Source organism: Mustela nivalis (assembly GCF_964662115.1).
Source record: "Mustela nivalis genome assembly, chromosome: 6".
In the NCBI taxonomy this organism is placed as follows: domain Eukaryota; kingdom Metazoa; phylum Chordata; class Mammalia; order Carnivora; family Mustelidae; genus Mustela; species Mustela nivalis.
Genome location: NC_139025.1, coordinates 117,950,701 through 117,972,005, shown reverse-complemented (window position 1 = coordinate 117,972,005; position 21,305 = coordinate 117,950,701). Strand labels below are relative to the sequence as shown.

The 21,305-nt window shown below is 35.1% G+C and overlaps 1 protein-coding gene across 5 annotated transcripts in view; it reads right to left on the bottom strand.

Annotated features, from left to right (window-relative positions):
• The window catches only part of PEAK1 (pseudopodium enriched atypical kinase 1), a 305,386-nt gene that overhangs the window by 158,042 nt on the left and 126,039 nt on the right, over positions 1–21,305 (bottom strand). For 4 of the 5 annotated variants that reach the window (XM_082735956.1, XM_082735954.1, XM_082735955.1 and 1 more), the window contains 2 exons: positions 17,973–18,054; positions 108–272 (listed from right to left, as the gene is read on the bottom strand). The gene's annotated coding sequence lies outside the window, so the exon portion shown is untranslated. The remainder of the gene's footprint in view (positions 1–107; positions 273–17,972; positions 18,055–21,305) is intronic. The other variant, XM_082735957.1, reaches the window with a different exon arrangement.

The window sequence follows — 21,305 nt, the reverse complement described above, 5'->3', positions numbered from 1 at the left end:
CTATACTTTGGTATTTGTAGGGTAAATATTTAAAATTAAAAAGAAATCCTTTCAAGTCATATAAAGTTCTCGGTGGAAGTGTAACATGATATGAAAATTCTGGTTACCGTTTAAATTTGAAGTACTTCATCCATTATGGTGACAAAGGTGGTTTTAGCAGCTATCATTACATTCGTTTAAAATTTCAAAGTGCTTTGAGTCCTTCCAGGATGAATCTACTTTCTTCCTTGCCTTGGATTCCTTAACTTATTTTCTGAAGACTGTAATGTTTACTGCAAGAGAAAAAAAATAAAGAACTGAATTGGAGTAAACTAGTTATTGATACACTGGACATTTTTCTTTCCTTTAGAATGTTCTTCATTTCACCCTCACTCAACAGTTATAGTTAGTCTTATTCATTTAAGAAGTAACTTCCTTACTTAAGTGGACACATGAATAGAATCCTACACACTCAATTAAGAACCAAGTAATGTATAAGAATCAAACTAGCAGTGACACACTTGAAACTTTCTAAGACTTCACTTGATTGTCTTTGAACTCTTCTGTTTCCAGCTATTTGTAAGAGTCAAAGGTAAGAGCATTAATTGAATGAGAAATATTAAACCTTACTTCATCTTTATAAAAATCCAATTCTAAAAAAGTAACAATGTCCAACTCTGATACACCCTTTGTAAAATATAGAAGTAGGTATCTCCAAATGTGAAAGCTTCTCCAGCTACTTTGCAATTTTACTTTAGGCTCAAATATGAAACATATTTATAATTTGGTGTACAAGATATCCCCTAAAATTAAATGAACAAATTCCTATCTGTTTCTGACTCTGGGACACCAATTATCTGTACATTCAAACAAGCACAAACCCTCTTTTATTTTCTCTGTAACACAAGATATAAGAAAAATAACTACAAGAGTTATGTAGAAAGATAAAGAGAAATGTAATTATTTTTAAAATTTTGATTCCTGATTGTGCTTATTACAGAGTTGAACCTTTCAATAAATAAATATTAAGACATCAGAAATGCACTTTAAAATGGAAGTTTCTGTTTGTGTACCATCAAACAATGTCTAAATCCAACACGATTGGGTTACTCATGATGAAAATAACACCCAATATTTTTACAATGATTATACCTCTACTTTATGTGGCACATAATAATATTAACAAAAACATTAAGTGGTATATATGAGGATTATCATCAAGGAAGGGTAGATAGATAAATGATAGATAGGTAAACAATGATGTCCAGGATAACATACACAGTGGTAAAATTACTCAGTTCTTTCCATTATTAGAGGAGTCTTTCAAAAAGAAAAATGCAATTTATGCCAATTTTACTTTGAAATCTGAATGTGAAAAAAAATTGAACACATGGGTATATACATATTGGTAACCTAGCAAAGTAGTAGAAAAGTATTTTCCCAAGGGTAGGTGTTTGGTCAGTGGCAAAACTGAAATGAGAACCTAGAATCTCTTCCCAATGTAATGTTCCATTATCCTCCTATAATCCATCCTGCTTTCCTGTCCTCTCAGCTCCCAAATTATTTTTTCTGGATAATTTATTTTCAGACTTGAAGGTATTCCATCATAATATAGCCATTGAAATCTTACCCAAAGAGACATAAACAGTGTTTAATTAAACCTTAACATTTCATATGTGCAATCTGTAGACAGGGTAGAGTTGGGTCTTGTATTTTTATCCAGTCTGAATATCTGACTCTTAATTGGAGAGTTTAGTTCATCAATATGTAATATGATTACAGAAATGAGTGGGCTCAAAACTACCATTTTGTTGTTTGTTTTCTATTTTTATTATTTCCTGCTTTTTGTTTTGTTTTGTTTCTATTCTACATTTTTCTGCCTTAACTTCAGTTAATCAAATACTTGTGATATTTTACTTTAATTGCTGGATATTTCTATTAGGGTATGATACTCTAAGAATATGCATCCTCAAATAACCACTGGTTACTTAAAATTAATATTGAATATCATGCAAAGCATAAGAATCTTGCAATGATATCATTCCATTTACTACAAAAACCTTTTTGTTAATGTTATCATATATCATACCTCTATTTCTATTATAAAACCCAGAGTAAAATGGTTTTAACTTTTGCTTTAAGACCTCAGCTTTCAAAAAGAAAAAAAAAGCCATCTTTCTTCTAAAGAAAATAACAGAAGGAAAAAAAAGTAAGCATTTTATATTTATCGTTTTTGGTGGTTTTCATTTCTCCTATACAACAGTTTCCATTTGGTATCACTGCCCTTCAACTTAAAAACCTTCTTTTATTACTTCTTACATTGTAGGTCTGCTGACAATGAATTATCTACTTTTTTAAAAATCTGAAATCATCTTTATTTTACCTTCATTTTTGAATGACATTTATAATCAGTATAACATTCTGAGTTGAAAGGTACTTTTTTCCCCTCATAGCTCTTTCAAGATATATTATTCTTATTCAAGAAACTTTTTGGCTTCCATTATTCCAATAAGTTGGTAGTCATTAATATTATTGTTACCCTGGCTACACTGTGCATAAGGTTTCTATTGTTTTCTGGCTGTTTTCAAGACTTTTCTCTTGATCTTTGGTTTCTAGAAGTGTAACCACTACGTGCCTAGATTTAGTTTTCATTTATTTTTCTTGGATTTCATTGAGCTTCCTGGCTCTTCAAATTAGTGTTTTGCTAAATTTGGTAAGTTTTCAGTCTATAATTATTTAAAAAAATTTCTGGTCCATTTTCTCTCTTTTCCTTCTAGGTTTAATATACATGAGGTTGACTGATTGTAATCCCACTGGTCACTGAGCTTCTGTGTTTTTTTCTTTTCTTTTTTAAGATTTTATTTATTCATTTGACAGAGAGAGATCACAAGTAAGCAGAGAGGCAGGCGGAGAGAGAGGAAGGGAAGCAGGTTCCCCACTGAGCAGAGAGCCCGATGCGGGACTCCATCCCAGGACCCCGAGATCATGACCTGACCCGAAGGCAGCAGCCCAACCCACTGAGCCAAACAGGCGCCCCTTTTTCTTTTCTTTTAATCTTTTTCTCTGTTTTTCAGAGAAAGATAATTTCTACAGATCTGTCAAGGTCCCCTTTTTGCCATCTCTCATCTGCTATTAATTCTATCCAGTGAATTTTTTATTTTCGGTATTATATTTCCAGTTCTATAATTTCCTTTTTTTTTTTTTTTTAAATAGTTTCTAAACAAATGTTGTTGAGGATGTGGAGAAAGGGGAACCCTCTTAAACTGTTGGTGGGAATGCAAGCTAGTATAGACACTCTGGAAAACAGTATGGAGTTTCTGTAAGACGTTAAAAATAGAGCCACCCTACAGTCCAGCAATTGCACTACTAGGTATTTAACCCAAAGATAAAGATGTAGTGAAAAGAAGGGGACATCTGTACCCCAATGTTCATAGCAGCAATGTCCACAATAGCCAAACTGTGGGAGGAGCCAAGATGTTCTTTAACAGATGAATGGATAAAGAAGAGGTGGTTCATATTACAATAGAGTATTACTCAGCCATGAGAAAGGATGAATACCTACCATTTGCATGGACATGGATGGAACTGGAGGGGATTATGCTAAGTAAAATAAGTCAAGCAGAGAAAGACAATTATCATATGGTTTCACTCATATGTGGAACATAAGGAATAGTGCAGAGGCCCACAGGGAAGGGAGGGAAAGCTGAAGGAGAAGAAATCAGAGAGGGAGACAAACCATTAGAGACTCTGGATTCCACGAAACAAACTGAGGGTTACAGAAGGGAGGGAGGCCAAATGATGGGGTAACCGGGTGATGGGTATTAAGAAGGGCATGAATTGTGATGAGCGCTGGTGTTATATGCAACTGATGAATCGTTGAACACTACATCAAATACTAATGATGTACTATATGTTGGCTAACTGATCATAATAAAAAAAATAGTTTCTACCTCTCTCTCTACAGAGATAGTCACCATTACATAAATTATATATATATATATAATATATATATTATATATTATATATTAGCTGGTTTAAAGTTACTGTCCCTTAACTAACATCCATATTGACTTTTCTTCTCAACTATGGGTAATATTTTCCTAATTCTTCACATGATTAATAATTTTTTATTCTATACTGCACAATACAGATGATATGCTATAGAAACTCTGTATTTTGTTACCCTTTTTTGAAGTATGTTAATAGTTATGTTAATAGAATAGTTATGTTAGTAGAATAAATAGAATAGTACGTTAATAGAATAAATCCCTTCGGGCTTTTAGTCTTTACTTCTAAGACAGGAGCCTTCTAAGATTTCAACAAAAACCCTAATGTGTTTAATAGGACTCACACTTAAAATCTGATGAGAAATATCACCTGAACAACTTCTCATGTCAGCTATCATTTTCCTCGAGGCTCTACGGAGTCTCCTCTGCACATTTGAACTTAGACATCAAACCATGAAATTAAAAGGAATACAAATGCAAATTTTGAGGCCCCCTTTATGCTGTATCTCTTTCTTTTATGGGCATTTTTACCGCCGTATTCCAGGACAATCTGCATGACTTGTGTATTAGTGCTAATCTATCAATATTAGATTCTTGATTGCAGTAATTTTATCTAGTTTTTTTTTTTTGAGAATATTTTTGTAGAAAATAGACTCTAAAGTATTCAGAGGTGATAAGGTCAGCAACTTACTCCCTCAAATGAGTCAGGAAAAATTATTATTTTTACAACTTGTGTGTAAATTTCAAATTATTACAAATTAAAAAGAAAGAAACCAAATTATCAATAGACTCTATACCAATACAGCTCTATGCTTAAAAAGAAAGTAATTCTGTAGTGAAATAAATTGAGGTAAAGTTACTGTTTTCCTTTTAGCAATTCATAATGTATATTACCATGTCAAATATTTCTACAAATCATGTATTAGCCATACTTTCATTTATTCATCTTTCCAACCACAAGTAAATTATATACTTAGGGCCTACTAAATGAAAGGCAATATTGGAGAGATAAAGAAGTAATAAGGGAGGCAAGATCTCTTCTTTCATTGAGTTTCCATTGTAATACAGAAAGAGACAAATAACTAATTTCAGACGCTCTGAAAAAAATAAAACTGGGTGTTATAAAGAGATTGGGGAGGTATAGATATTTTTAGATAGTGCATCAAGGAAGACCTCTGAGGACATGATGTTCAAGTTAAAACTGAATGAAATAAGCCATACATGCAATAATTTAGAACAATGTTCCAGACTTAAGACATACATGTCATGAGATAGGAATGAATTTAAAATATTGATGGAAAAGTTTCTGAATTATTCAAACAAACGAGAATTTGTGAGAAATAGCACACTCATCAAAAAGCATGGTCACAAAGTATAGCTTCCAATTATAAATAAATAAGTCATAGGGATGTAATATACAGCATGGTGACCATAGTTAATAATACTGTATTGCATATTTGAAAGTCGTTAACAGAATAAATCTTAAAAGTTCCCATCATAAGAAAAACAATTCTGTAATTTTGTATGGTGATGGATGTTAACTAGATTGTGATGATCATTTTGCAATATATATATACAAATATCAAATCATCGTGTTCTATATCTGAAATACACAGTTTCACCTAAAATTATGTTATATGCCAGTTACACTGCAATTTTTTAAAAAATGAGGAAACTGTCCTGATTTTAAACCTATTTATTAATTCCTATATAATGAAAACAATAAAATAATGATTATTTTAAATTCTTAACTTTTTTTTTTTAACTAAGTATGCCAATTACCTGAGGAATCCCTGATATAACCTTTGACATTAAAAATCTGTCAAAGCAGGGCACCTGGTTGGCTCAGTGAGTTAGGCATCTGATTTTTAACTTGGGCTCAGGTCATGCCCTCAGGGTCATGGGATTGAGTCAGAAGGGGAAGTCTGCTGGAGATTTTCTCTCTCCCTTTCCCTCACACCACACCCATCTCTAAAGTCAATCTATCAATCCATCAATCAAAACATTGGCTCCATATTGTATGATCTTGTTTACTTTGCTATCTAATAGTAGATAATAGTTCAAATAAAAATATCACTTTGAAATTAAAACATAACACTCCACTAAGATCCTACAGCTTACCCAGGAGCTTTTTAATAATTTAGAGCAGGGACTATCACACTATGACCCAGGGGCCAAATCTGATGAGCCATTTGTTTATATATAGCCCACAAGGTAAGAACAACTTTTGCATTTTTACACAGTTGGAAAAAAAGACAAAGAGTATCTTAGATGTAAAGAATTACATGATATTCAAATTTTGTTGTCTAGAAATAAAGATCTATCAGAACACCGCTAGCTCATTTTTTAACGTATTGCTTATAGCTGCTATTGTACTCTCAAAGGCAGAGTTGTTATAACAGGGACCATATGGCCCACAAAGTCTAAAATACATTATTTGGCCCTTTACAGATAATGTTTGCCAATTCCTGGTCTAAAGTATACTGAACATGTTTACACTCTACAATGATAGGGTTAATACTTTAAAACATTACATCAAATGGTTCATTTAAGTACTTACCCACTGGTATGTTTAGTGTTTTGTGTTTCTAATGAAGTTTTAAGTAATAATTTTATATTTAAAATGACCATCCCATTATATTGAATTTTTACATATTCAAAAATTCATTTCCCTCATTTGTGAGATTTATGAGGTATGATAAATCATTTTCCTTGGGTCAGTTTCTGATTTAAAGTTTGTAATGGACTTTGAATTGAAAAATAAACAAACATTCCTACAGTTGATAAAAGATCATTTATAACAATACTGAGGAAAAGTGAATCAATGGTTAAATGTTAGGTAAAAAATCTGCTTGAGAGCTTCAGAATTTTGTAAAGGCGTTAAGTATTAAAAATTCATTCTGGAATGATTCAGTTTCCATTTCTGACCATGAGGGATTCAGCAGGTCTAGAATAATCCTCCCACTGCAAACAGCTAGAATACAGGATAAAATGTAGGAAAAGGACTATTTTCAGACACAGGCAGTGCAGGACCGTGATCCCTGAAAAAGAAAAAAGGAAACAAACAAGGCAAGGCCTACCATCACCTTCTCAGTCAGGAAGCAATTAACCACTCCTGAGCAGGGAGGAAGAACCAGACAGAACCTGGCAATCTTGTTGACTTGAGGAGACAGAGAAAAAAGTGCAAGGAGGCCAAGGTAGCTAGAATTTATGGGGCAGAGTTCCAGAGAGGAGAGAAAGTTCCAATAATTTCAATGAGGGTTCCCTAGAGTTTTTAGCGAAATAAAAACCTGTACACGAGAAGAGTAAAATTTCCTTAGACCAGCTAACAAGAATATCTAAGGAAAGAAAATTACCAGGGAGTTGTAAGACAAAGGCTTCTCAGAGCTGACATGGAGCCAAGATTTCAACAAAGTTCCTTCAAGCAAGAAGGGAAAAACCTTGTTGAATATACAAGGCAGTAGTGACCCCAGAAGATCCACACCACAGAAGCAAAAGGAAAGTAACCCTAGAATAAAAGCTACTATAGACCCACCTGAAAGGACCTTAAAAGCTTAGGAAAAAATCAAACTAATATGCGATTTATAATGCCGGTCGGGAAAAAGTCCAATACTCTTTAAAGGAATGCCACAAAAACAAGGACTCATCATATAAAATTCGCAAATATGTGACATTCAGCTAAAAATTACTGGACAAAGAAACAGGAAAATGTGACACACAGCCAGAAAAATATCAGTCAATAGAGAGAGACAAACCTGGAAATAAAAGGCATGGAGGAATTAATGGAGCAAAGGCATTGAAAGGATTCTTACAAGTATGTTGCATATTCAAGAACATAACTGAAAACAGGAATATAGTGAAGAGAGAAATGGGGGGTTTTCTAAAAGAGCCAAATAGAACTTCTAGCAATTAAAAAAATATAAATATTCAAAGTCAAAATTTCACTGGATGGGACAAACAGTGGTTTATGCTCTGCAAAAAAAGAGATCAGTGAATTTCAAGACACTTTGGGGCACCTGGTTAGCTCAGTCAGTAGAGCATGTGACTCTTGACTTCAAGGTTGTGAGTCTGAGCCCCACACTGGGTAGAGAGATTACTTAATAATAATAATAATTATAACAGGGGAGCCTGGGTGGCTCAGGGGGTTAAGCCTCTGCCTTTGGCTCGGGTCATGATTCCAGGGTCCTGGGATCGAGCCCCACATTGGGCTCTCTGCTTGGCGGGGAGCCTGCTTCCCCCTCTCCCTCTCTGCCTACTTGTGATCTCTCTGTCAAATAAATAAATAAAATCTTAAAGAAAAAAGAAAGTTAAAAAATAAAAATAATTTAAAATAATAATAATAATAATAATAAAGAAGTGCAGAAAGAAAAAAATGACCGCGAGGCAATGGAAAAATACTGTTATAAAGGTCTTACATTATATGAGAAGTGATAGAATATTATTTGATAATTGAATGTAGTAAACTAAAAAGGCACAGTATAAACCATAGAGTAACCACTAAAATAAATAAATAGGTAGAACAAAGAATAAGCCAGTAGGGGAATAAGCCAACAGGGACGATTAAATAGAAAAGTATAATTAATTCAAAGGAAGGGTTAATAGAAAACAAACAGCAAGATGATAGATTTAAACCCAAACACACCGATAAATAAGTTAAATGTTAATTGTCTAAATAGTCCAATTAAAAACCCAATAAAAAAGTAAGATCAATATATGTTAGCTATCAGAATTCCACACTAAAATAAGGAAACAGGTTAAAAGTAAAAGGATGGAAGATATACGCAATACAACAAAATCTTAAAAAAGCTGGAATACCCATATTGATACCAGATAAAATAGAAGACAAACCAAATATTACCAAAGATAATGAGGAACATTTCACAATGAACAAGGGTCAATTCATTTAGAACACAGAATAATTCTACGTGTGTATGTACAGAATACCAGAAGTACAAAACACATGAAGCAAAAACTGACGAACGGAGGGAAGAAAACAAACAAGTATACAAATACAGTTGGAGACATCAACATTTCTCTCAGTAACTGGAAGAACAGATACAGCGAAAGATAAAGAAGACTCTTTTTTCTTTTCTTTTATCAGCAAAGATAAAGAAGACTAGAATAGTACTCTCAACTGAAATGGTATTTATAGAATATGTAAACCAACAAAATAAAAATATAAATTTTTATACTGCCTATGAAACATTTACCAAGACAGACCATCTGCTGAGCCAGGAGTAAGTCTTAAGAATTAAAAGGATTGAAACTATACACAGTATGTTCCCTTACCACAATGGTACTAAATTAGAAATCAATAATAAAGATATCTAGAAAATTCTTAAGCATTTACAAATTAAACAACATACTTCTAAAATAATTCAAGGGCCAAATAAAAAAATCACAAGGGAAATGTGATAATATCTTGAAATGAATGAACATAAAAAGGTGCTTTGAGGAAATTTGTAGTTTTTTTTATGCTTTTATTGGGGGGCCAAGGTCAAAACCAATAACCTAGTCTTCCACCATAAAAAGCTAGAAGAAAAGGGAACAAATTAAATCAAAATAAGTAGACACTTACAAAATGACCAAGAATAGGAATCAATAAAACAGACAACTGAAAAACCGGAAAGATGAATGAAACAAAAATGGTTCTAAGAAAAGAAAAAAAAAAAAGTCAATGAAATTGATAGACCTCTAGCTACACTGAATGAAAGAAGCCAGAAATCATCAATATCAGGAATGAAAGGGGGAACATAACTTGAGACTCTACAAATATTAACAGAACAAGAGCCTATTATGAATGATTTTATGACAATAAATTCAACACCTATGATGAAACAGACAAATTCCTTAAAAGACACAGATTACCAATACTGACTCTGGAAGTAACAGATAACTTGAATAGCCCTTTATCTGTCAAAGAAATTAAATTTGGGTTTTTTATGAAGATTTTATTTATTTATTTGAGAACAAGCAGGCGAGCACATGAGCTCCAGAGGCAAAGGGAGTGGGAGAAGCAGACTCCCTGCTGAGCAGGGAGCCAGATGTGGGGCTCAATCCCAGGACACTGAGATCATGACCGGAGATGAAGGCAGCTGTCTAATGGACTGAGCCACCTAGACACCCCAAGGAAATTAAATTTGTAATTTAAAAATGTCCTCACAAAGAAAGCTCCAAATTTTCAAATGGCTCACTGGTGAATTCCATCAAACATGTAAAAACAGAAGTAATACCAATCCAACATAAATTCTTCTACAAAGTAGAGGAGGGAACATTTCCCAACTGGTTTTGTATGGCCAGCATCAGATTGATTCCCAAACCCCAAAAAGGCATTTTTAAGAAAAATACACCACAATATCTCTCTCAAATACAGATGCAGAAATCTCTAACAAAATAGCAAGTCAAATTCAGCGATATATAAGAAGGAATGCAAGGCTGATTTTACATTTTTAAAAAATCAATGCTATTAATCATATTAACAGAATAAAGGAGGAAAAACAATATGACCATTTGGATAAACACAGAAAAAAATTTAACAAATTTCCCCACTCATTCATAACAAAACTTCAGACAATTCAGAATACATAAGAACTACCTTAATTTGATAAAAGGCATCTGTAAAATACTGACATAATATTATTTACTAGTTGGATGTAGAGAAAGGTTCTGAACAAAAGGGGACAACTTGAAATAGTTTTCTGGGGGGACAGGACTTACTATGCCCTATTTGTAGTGAGAACTACACAAGTTTGTACATGTGTAAGAGCTCACAGAGTTAAAAAGTATGTAAAAGTTTTTAAACAGCAATAATAATAACCATTATGTCCCCTTACAATTTTTGACGTTCCATCATCAATGATTTAACAGTTAAGACAGAGTGTTCTAATTCTACTACTGCCACTACTTGGTTGATACTGAGTGACAACCTCTTACATTTGGTTTCTCATTGTAAAATGGAAGGATATAATGAAATGATCTCCAAAGTCTCTCTCTATTCTAAAACCTATTCCTATTCCATGCTGTTACATTTTTACTGCCCCAAATTAACAAGGAACACGAAGTATTTCTATGCACTCAAGTAGATTCTAAGTTTTGCTTCAGACAATGTGAGCTGGCTTTCAATATTCTCTGTTATTGGTTTTATGTGATCTTTTTAAGGGGCTCTGGACATTTCACTGTACTTACTAGCTTTGAGCTGCTAATCTTTAGATAATACCATTCTCCCCTATTTGAAATAACCAGGCCTCAGACTATAAGGACTATGGTTTCACATAATATGATAAAGTATATTTTTAAAAAACTCTGAATGGAAAATCTAGAGTTCCCCAAATCTTTTACATTCTTTCATATCTCCTGAAGAAGACCTGCAGACAAATAACATTTCAGGCTACAATATCTTTCTTTTTTTCTTTTTTTAAGATTTTATTTATTTATCTATTTGACAGACAGAGATCACAAGTAGGGAGAGAGGCAGGCAGAGAGAGAGAGGAGGAAGCAGGCTCCCCGCTGAGCAGAGAGCCCAAAGCGGGGCTTGATCCAGGACCCTGGGATCATGACCTGAGCCAGAGGCAGAGGCTTTAAACCCATTGAGCCACCCAGGCGCCCCATGGCTACAATATCTTTCACTGAAATGTTGTTTATATATAAAGATGAACGAAGTCAGCAAGGGAGCTTATACAATTTTTAATTTAAAAATCAGTGTTCATAGAAAATCTGATTGTAATTAATGGTCTTTGGTTTAAATTGTGCTTGGAGATAGGTTCTCCTAAAAAAAGACCAGAGGGCAAATAATTATCAACTTTTTAAATTATGTTCAACTAGCCAACATAAAGTATATCATTAACAATACTCTCAATTTTACCCAGTGGAATAATTTTTGAATACTTATGAGAATCATCCAACCTTCTCAATTTGAGAAATGAAAATAAATGGAGGTGGCACATATATATGCCAAAAAATACTCGATTAACTCTACTTGTGTGATAGTGTTTTTTTCTGAGTAAATTCAAATACCCAGGCAACGACAAATGCACTGATATTACAAATATATGCCAGCAGATTCGGTAACTCCACTTTATCACCTATATTTCTGGTTTTTAAAAATATGAATCAACTCATTTAACTCTTTAAAATATACACCAAGATATAAAATGAAGTCCTGACTTATATTTGTTAAATAGAAATACATTTAGAAAAAGAAAAACAAGTATTTTCTTATAACTCTACTGCCATATTAAGCTTTAAGAAGAAAGCAGCAAATCAGTTTCTTATATTTCCTTGGTGTCAGATCACACTCAAAAACACACACAAATCAACATCTTTGTATTTCCCTCGCCATCACCCTGAAATTTACTGAACATGACATCAAAAAGTATCTGAAATTTCCCATAATTCCATATGTCTCGTAAGAACTGATCTCATATTAGAAAGCACCCTGGCACAGAAACCAAATTCCATAGAATAAAGCAAATCTGTATTAATGTTGAATAAATCTCCTGGCAAACCACTTTATTTAGTGCTACCAGATTTGTCAATAAGACAGAAAAATACAAAGTGTTCCAACTATTTCTTTATAGAAATAATTAGCTTAAAAATCAAAGGCTTAATCTATTAAAACCATTCCTTTTGAATTACATGGACCATACACATACAGAGGGAATGTTTTAATGTGAATGAGACACCAGTCTGGAAGCCTGGCCCTTAGCAGTAATGCCAAACAAGGGAAACACAAATCACAGGAAAAAGCCCAGTCACCTTTAAAAATTTTAAGCCTTCAGCTAAATATCAGAACTTTACCATGACCCCTGAATCACAGCTGGCCAACAAGAAGCTAACTGTAGTCCTTAAAACTCACTATACTCTGGGCAAGCATGACAGTCATATTATAATAGGCACAGTTTAATGAAAGTGTTTATATCAGATTTTGGAAGTTTCTAGGAGACCAGCTCCTAAGCTATAGCAAAACAAAAATTAAGTATCAAGTACTATGAAGTGGCCTTTTTGGTTTTTCCTTTAAAGAACTTTAAAGTGGATCAGTTCAGCGTCTGCCTTCAGCTCAGGTCAAGATCTCGGGGTCCTGGGATTGAGCCCCACATTGGCCTCCCCACTCAGTAGGGAGTCTGCTTGTCTCTCTCCTTTTACCCATCTCCCTCAGGCCCCCGCTCCTGCTCTCACTCTCTCTTCTGTCAAATAAGTAAAATCTTTTTTTTTTTTTAAATAACAAACCTTAAAGTGGCAGTTTAAAAAAACCCTTGCAGGGGCGCCTGGGTGGCTCAGTGGGTTAAAGCCTCTGCCTTCGGCTCAGGTCATGATCCCGGGGTCCTGGGATCGAGCCCCGCATCGGGCTCTCTGCTCAGCAGAGAGCCTGCTTCCTCCTCTCTCTCTGCCTGCCTCTCTGCCTACTTGTGACCTCTGTCTGTCAAATAAATAAATAAATCTTTAAAAAAAAAAAAAGAAAAGAAAAGAAAAGAAAAAAACCCTTGCACAAGTTTTGAGATCAGACATAAAATTAAGAATGAAAGACCAGTCTATTCAATTTGTCCTCAAATGCCATTTCTCTGAATTCCATGGATCTGCAATGGGGTGAGAATGGGAGTGGGCTATGAGGCAGAGCTTGGTAAGACCATCAGCAGATGGGCAAGAGAATCTTTAAAAGGACTCTCAAGGAAAAAAGATTTCAAGAACATTCTTCCTCTCTAATTTACATCAAATCTTATAATGTTGCTTTCAATTTTTTTTTCTACATTTACTCCACCTTCATTGCTTTCCTTTTTGATTAGAACTGCTCCATTACTTCTACAGAATATCATTTATAATTTTAAAAAACTTTAGTACACAATGAAAAATAGAAATTTTCTTAATGATAAAATTGTAATATCCACAGTGAAAGCAACATCATACCATGCAATCAAAAAAAAAAAAAATCAGCTCATTTTAAAGGAAAGACAATTTGGAGACCAAAACTGTAAAAGAAAAACTGCTAACATCCATATACAAGTTTTAAAACAATTTTCTTTCCAATTAAAAAAAAAATAGATTGTTTACAGAAAGTTACCAAAGTAGGCAGCATTATCTACAATAGCCAATTAAGAAAATAGCCCAAGTGTCCACTGGCTGATGAATGGATAAAGAAAATGTGGTGTACATACACACACACACACACGGGAATATTACTCAGTCCTAAAAAGGAATGAAATCTTACCATTTGCAACAACATGGATGGAGATAGACTAGTATTATGCTGAGTGAAATAAGTCAGTCAGAAAAAAAACAAACATCATATGATTTCACTCACATGTGGAATCTGAAAAACAAAACAAACAAGCAAAGGGGGAAAAAAAGAAAAGAGGCAAACCATGAAACAGACTCTTAATTACAGAGAATAAACTGATGGTTACCAGAGGAGAGGTGGGTGGTGGGGGCAGTTAAATATGGGATGGGGATTAAGGAGGGCACTTGTTACGATGACTGCTGGGTGTTGTATGGAAGTGGTATATCACTATATTACAGACCTGAAACTAATATTACACTGTGTGTTAACTAACTGAAATTTAAATAAAAACTTAGAAAAACAAATAAATGAGGGGCTGCCTTCAGCTCAGGTCATAATCCCAGGGTCCTGGGATTGAGCCCCACAGTGGGCTCTCTGCTCGGCCGCAAGCTTGCTTTTCCTTCTCCCACTCCCCCTGCTTGTGTTCCCTCTCTCACTGTGTCTCTGTCAAATAAATAAATAAAACCTTTTTAGAAATATAAATAAATAAATAAATAGATGGATGGATGGATGGATGGATGAATGAATAAATAAATAAATGGAAAGAAGGAAAGAACCAAGGTAAAGCAATTTGTTGTTTAGCACCCAGTCACTGGCACAGAAACAGGTAACATTTCCAAGGGACATGTCCCTACTACAGAGCAGAAACGGGGGATAAAACACCAAAAACACCTCGTATCACTAAATGCAATGAAATAAATAATTGTGTGTGAACCTTAGCTTCCTACACTTACTTATTCCTTTATTTTTTCAGGATCCCCTTCTAAATGAACTGTTTAAAGTTCCCCTAGCTCACCTACAATTTTTTAATACTTTATTACAAAATACAGTTTCTGTTTGAATTATTTTAAGGATAAAGCAACTTAAATATTACACTATTGATAAACACAACACCACTAAAAGTCAGTTCTGCTTACTCCTAATCCAGGAATAAATGAAAACAAAGTTTAAATCAGCTCACAGACCTCAGTTTTTGCCACCTCCTTCCCTCTCTGTTTCTGCTATTTATACTGTGAGATCATTTCACTTTCGTACTGGGAAATGTCTGCTGTTCCTGCTTGGACTTGCTTCATCAATCACTGAATTCTCACTTTCTCATACGACAGCACTCCATCACAGGATATAATTAATCCCACTAAGCAAGCAAACCTCTTAAACTTTAGGCCCAGCTACGAGACCTTGCACAAATTCATTTCTACAAAAATGATAATATTTAATCCAGAAGACTGCGGTGAGGCTCGTATGAGGTTAATGTACGTGAAAGAGCTCTGAATGTTCGAAGTGTCACACAAAGGTGAGGGTCTCTGTTTCTTCATCTGTCATATGGGAGGATTCCCTTAGCTGATCTCTAAAGACTTTCCTTCCATCTCTAAAAATTCTTTGATATTTACATTTGAAGCACATGAAACTCCTCTTACTGAGACAGTAACTTTACATAGCCGTAAGAGAGGTAAGGAACAATCAGCTCAACCTTCTCATCTCACAAAAGGAGTCCAAAGGCAGGCTAAGGAGTCTGCAGACCAGAGAAGTCAGGAGGAAAGTTGGGGCAGGCCGGACTGAGACCTGACTCTGTGCAAAGTCCCTTCTGGCATGGGATACTATTCACTATTCTGGGAGCTTGAAAATCCCTCTTTCCCATGGCTTAAACAATTACCTTTTCAAACTGGTTATAATGAAAAACTCATTAAAAAGATGTAAACTTTAAAAATAGTAAAATAAATAAAATAATAACAGTAATAAAATAAAAAGATGTAAATAGTCCAATTGAAAATGTTTACAGATGATACTAACAGCGAGGGGGTCAAACCAAACTGTCCAGCTATTCATTTGGCTTGTGTGATATTTAAGCCAATGGGCATGAAATAAACACTATCTAACCTTTCCTAATTAAAGACTTTTAATTCTGATTTTGTTAGCTTAGCTTTGTTACTAGCTGTGTGATCTTGAGCAATTTATTTATTTCTCTGAGTCTCAGTCCCCTCATCTTTATTTTTTTCAAGTTCTTTTTTTAAGATTTTATTTGTGTAGTGAGTACGAACCTTTAATAAATAAAGTGTAATAAATAAATGAATAAATAAATAAATAATATGTAGTAAGTGCAAACCCCTACTAAATGAAAAACAGAAACAAAATACAAACTAACCACATAGCAAATAAGCCTAGACCGTATGCGTGTAGTGATAAGATTAGCGCGGAGTAACAAGTTGTAAATATTTTAACTTGTGCGAAATATCGTAAACTAAAACATGTTTACGACGTGTGTATGTTTTTGGTGTGTAAGCATAAGAAAAATAAGTGATATAATATGTTTATGAAGGAGACTTAGCACAGTATATAAAGAGGCATCGGGTTGGACTGAGGTGAAGCGAGTTCCCTGTCGGGAGAACATCATCGCCGGTGCTACCGACGCTTGCGACCACTCGCTGGTTCTCAGTCTCAACTTCTGTGGTAACCTCTCTGTCTAGATTGTGAGGCGACGTCTCCTTTTCCATGACAACGTCAGCGGACCGTGACCGGGCCACGATAGTGGTGCGGACCTCGTCCCAATAAAGATCAAGTGAGTTACATCATATCCATCTCTCTATCTCTTCTTTATACGTTGTAACCTCCTGGCAGGACGCAGGGGTTTTGCTCGCAACAATTTGACAGAGAGAGAGAGAGAGCTCACAAGTAGGCAAAGCAGCAGGCAGAGGGTGGGGGGGAGGGGAAGCAGGCTCCCCGCCAAGCAGAGAGCCTGAAGCAGGGCTTGATCCCAGGACCTGAGATCATGACCTGAGCTAAAGGCAGAGGCCCAACCCACTGAGCCACCCAGGTGCCCCAAGTTTTTGTTTTGTTTTGTTTTGTTTTGGAGCTCGAACTCAAAATCCCAATATCAAGAGACAGGTTTTCCTCCAACCGAGCTAGCCAGGTACCCCTCCTCATTTTTAAAATAAGGATAAAACCAGATAATACCAAGGAGTTCACCTAGTTATTGTGAATTAAATGAGCTAATTCATGTGATGGCCCTAGAGCAGTGTTCGGCACATACACTTCCCTTCTCCAATCTCCTAAACTTCAAGGGAATTTTCTCTCCTTTTTCTTCATCAGAAAGATTCCTGGGGGCACCTGGCTGGCTCAGTCATTAAGCATCTGCCTTTAGCTCAGGTCAGGACCCTGGGTTCCTGGGATCCAGCCCCACATTGGGCTCCCTGCTGGGTGGAAAGCCTGCTTCTCCCTCTCTCACTTCCTCCCCCTGCCTGTATTCCCTCTTCTCACTGTGTTTCTCTCTGTCAAATAAATAAATAAAATCTTTTAAAAAACAAAAAAGATTCCTGAAATTAAATTTATGAGGTCTTTCTTGGTTCTCAAATTAGTTATTGTCAACTGTACAATAACTAAACCTAAATAAAATGAGAAGCATTGTGACCTAATAGAAGGCAAATGAGGTTTGGAATGAGAGAGTTTGAAGAGCTTTTGACCTTGAGCAATTTACCAAACTTCTCAAAGCTTCTTATCTGAAAATAGACTATTATCTAGTTTTTTATCATTCTGTCTTTCTTATTCACAGAGACATTGCAAATACTTTGAAAAGGGCATCTCTTATTCATCTTTGTCTCTTCCATAGTAAGGTAAGTTTCAAAATTATAAGATTTGATGCTGGAATAAGGCAAGAGGTTGAAAAAAGGGATTCAAGACTAGAATAAATGTGTGACATTATGAAAAAAGGAAGTACAAACCCAGTTTAACTGGCTCCAACTGTAGGCATTATGTCATTGCTTCCTCTTCTTTCCTTACAAATGGCCCTCAAATACTCTTTTCCTACAAGAAGATGCAAAGTAGGAAATAAATATTAGTGAAGGTTATTTGAATCATACTTTAAAACTGAGCATTCTTTAACCATTCTTTAGTTTACCATTAAGCAGAGACAAACTGTTACTCATGCTACTTAGAGGACTTGTTTTCAAGTCCTCTAAGAGGTGTTTTACTTTAGGAAACACTGTGGGTTTAAGTAGCCAAAAAAGTAACCTTACCTCAGAAAATCACTTCTAATGGATAACAATACCTTGTTAAAAATAACTACTCAGGACAGGATTTCATGAAGCACTGTAGTTCATTATATTATGCAAAAATATTTCTAAAACTAAGTTCTTAATCTTCTGGGTGAAGGGAGAGTGGTGAGACATAAAACTATGAGAATCTGATGAAAACTGTGAATTGCATTTCCCCCAAAATGCATATACATGAATCATATTTTGCATATAATTTTAATTGAGACATTAAACCTCTAGTCTGTGAATGTCTAAAACCTCGTAGTAGACTCTGAGGAATAGTTTTTGAGATATTCAAATCGTGGATTTATAGGATTTTAGAACCATAAGCAATTTAGCACTCATCTAGTGCAAACTGCTAATAGAAAAATAAAGTAGTAGTGGCCCAGAAAGTTAAAAAGAATTAAGTAAAGGCTTACTGTACTCAGGAACAAAGGTGTCCAACTACTATGCTAATCTACATAAGACTGACCATATAAAATTTAGGATAAATCAGAGCCTTTGGTTTAGAATAATTCTCATAGTGGAACCCAAACAGAAGACTGGCAAATGGTCTTTTGTTTCAAACATCAGTGGTGGTTAAGATAATGAATTCTGGAGTTTTTCATAGATGTGTGAAAAAGTTGATAAATTCACTTAATCTTTCTTAACTTCAGGTTCTTCAAATACAAAAATGGAAATAATAAAACCCACTTATGAAGGGTTATTTTAGAGATAATATCAGATAACATGTGTAAAGTATTTAACCCAATGCTTAGTACACAGTAGGTGCTCATGAAATGATATGAATTAAAAATATTTCTAGGGGCGCCTGGGTGGCTCAGTGGGTTAAAGCCTCTGCCTTCCGCTCCGGTCATGATCCCAGGGTCCTGGGATCAAGTCCCACCAAGCCCCACATCAGGCTCTCTCCTCAGCGGGAAATCTGCTTCCCCCCTCCCCCGCCTGCCCCTCTGCCTACTTGTGATCTCTGTCAAGTAAAAACAAAACAAAACAAGAAAACAAAAACAAGAACAAAAAATTCTTATCTGCAACAAAATGGATGGATCTAGAGCATAATCCTAAGCAAAATGACAAATACCATGTGATTTCACTCATATGTGGAATTTAAGAAACAAAACAAATGAGCAAAGAGAAAAAGAGACAAACCAAAAAACAGACTGTTAACTAGATAGAGAACAAACTGGTGGCTACCAGAGGGGAGGTGGGGGGGATGGGTGAAATAGGTAAGGGGAATTAAGAGTACAGTTATCATGATAAGCACTGAGTAATGAAGAGAACTGAATCACTGTAATGTATACCTGAAACGAACATAACACTGTATGTTAACTATATTGGAATTAAAATTTCTTAAAATTAATACTTAAAAATTTTTCTTATCAAGTCATGGAATTGGATAAAATATGAAACAAGTCTCTAAGTAAATGAGATGCTTTCTAGTTGAACAGAATAAGTGGCAAACATTTACTGAGTATCTTTTACATAATATACTATTTAAGGTATTGATTGAGGATGTAGAAAAGATAAAATTGTCCTTTCAAGAGGAATTAGGTAAAGACAGAGAAGACTCTGTCTTTCTTTCTTGTATTTCTCTCTTCCTTTTCCTCATAGGGTTCAGCGTTTTGGCATACATACTCTGGATTCCCACCTGGACTAGGAGGACCCCTCACATGATAACCCCTAATTCTGACCTTTCACCTGAGCCTCAGACTCCAACATCCTGTTGTTTTTAGATATTCCCACCTGAATATACCATAGGTAAAAACTCAACATGTTCAAAAGTGAGCTTTTCATCTCTTCCTAAAATCCATCCGCTCTTTCAGTTCCCTGCTCTGGTTAACAATGCAGCAGCCACTTAGACACGCCAAAAGTCTAGCAGTAATCACAGTTCACCAATCATCTTAAAACCTCATTGATTTCTACTCTAAACTTGTTCCAAGTCTACTCTCTCAATTCCATCCCTATCAATAGTACTCAAATCCAGGTCATTATCTCTCAATATGGCCAATTCAGTAATCCAACTGGCCCACTCTTATCCTACCCCAGAATCATTTATAATGATCACTCTAAAATGAAAATCTTGTCACAGCACACACCATAATATGTCAGACTCTTCCATGGCTACTCTCCATAGAATGAAGTCAAAGCTCACCCACAGAAAAAATGGACAGGACGACATTTAAAGTACTCAATGACCTGGCTCATGCCTATCTCCTCAGCTTCATTTCATATCTCCCCCCTTTATCACACCACAGCCATACTGAATCCCATGTGTTCTCACACTGTTCTCTTAGCCAATATATCCTTACCCTTTGCACGAATAGGAAATTCCTACTTGCTCTTCAAGGTTCATGTCCAGGATCACTTCCTCTGGGGAGCCTGCCTGGAGCATACTTCCCTACCCCACCAAGCTCACACATCATTACAACAAGCACACAGGAGACATTTGTTACACTGAACAAAAATTAAGATTAAGCGAAGTAATGATACAGCAGCAATTAATTCATAAAAATAAAGCCAGTGAGAAGAGAAATTAGTTGGATTGTAGTGTTTCTCTGGAGAAAAAAAAAATTTTTTTGATCTGAAGATTTAAGGAGTATTTATTCACAGATTGGTGGAAGAGGGGAAACGAAAGCATTTGAGTGAAAGAGAGATGGACATGAACACATTTAGAGGAGAAATGTGTATAGTAAGGCTGGAGGGACAGTCAACAGCAAAAATAAACTCATAAATATTGCCATCCTTATAAAGAGGTTTAGGAACCACCACCAATGAATCACCAGATTTTTCAAATAATTTTCTCTGAAACTATATGGTATACTTACCATTTACAGTTATTACCTTACACTTCCATTAGAGGGATATTAGTTTAGAAAGATATCTTCATCTTTTAGTTAATCCCTTGCAATCTATAGGTTTAAGAAAGTACTCCTACTTAATTACATGTACTGAAGAACTTTACATAAAATCCTGAAATTATCATATATCTTTATGTTGCATGACAGTTTGCTGAATTGGAGTAAG